This window comes from Morus notabilis, unplaced genomic scaffold (assembly GCF_000414095.1).
Source record: "Morus notabilis unplaced genomic scaffold, ASM41409v2 Scaffold285, whole genome shotgun sequence".
NCBI classification, from domain to species: Eukaryota; Viridiplantae; Streptophyta; class Magnoliopsida; order Rosales; family Moraceae; genus Morus; species Morus notabilis.
The window spans coordinates 112,808-113,976 of NW_010363065.1; positions in this window are offsets into that span (position 1 = coordinate 112,808).

Genomic DNA, 1,169 nt, shown 5'->3' on the forward strand with positions numbered 1-1,169 from the left:
TGTCCTTATATAGGGAGGTAATGAGAGCCCTTTTTTTTTTTTTTTTTTTTTTTGGTGTGATGTGATAAAGACTTGGAAGCGAAACAAGAGGCAGTTTACCAGCGGTTTGGGAGAAACTTCTGGTTTTGCAGGAAAATACCATTTGCTTAGCTCGTTGCTTTAAGAGCTGGATTATATGATGAGACTTGCAATACATGTGGGTGTGACTAAAAAACAAAGGACTATTTTGTTTGTTTGCAGCATGTATGTAATTGATTTAAATTTTATTACAGTATTTTTTTATAATAAAATTAAATTTTAAATATTAAAATTAAAAACGAAACAGGTCAAAAGTTTTTAAAAGTGAAGCTTCTAAAAACATGGCTCTATTTATTAATTTTACATTATATTTAATTTGCTCATTATACTTCTTATAGAATTTTTTTAATGAGAAAATTTTATTTACCAATTAAAGAGATGTTTAGTTGGAAGATTCAAACTATGATTTGAATCATGATTCATGATTTATTACAGTATTTTTTCTCATAAAAATACACGTAAATTAAAAATAATTTTAATCACGTGATTCTAATTCATGAATTAAACGTTACATAAGTCAATAACACTAAAGCAACCGATGGTACATGCTTAAGGTTCCAACAATCTGAGCCCCCTTGAAAGGAAATAATTAACAACCATGCTCATCATCAAATTTTTCTTCATTTAATTTATTTTGCTATTATTTCTTCATTTAATTATACTAGTTTTTAGCGCATGCTTTGTGCGCGTGTTTCAATTAAAATAACAATCTTATACATTATTTTTTTAAAGAAAATAAAGAAAGGAAAAAAAGCATCAATTAAAAAATAAAAATAAAAAGCAGAAAAAGATTTGAAACAAAAGATAGAAGAAAAAGTTTTATAAGCAATTTAATAAGTTTTATAAATAATCTATTTATATAACAATTTATAAATAAAAAAATATTCAACAAATTTTTAACGGGTGCTTAACTTTTTTATTTTTGATTTAGAAACAATTTATTTATTTATTTTTTATCTTTTTTTTGGTGATACGTGTTTACTTATATTGTTGTGTTTTAAATTAATTCTAAATATACGAAGATGGTAGTCAATTCAAACAAGGTCATGCTGGACTCTTGGATCTCTTCTTACGTAAGCAGAATTACTAGG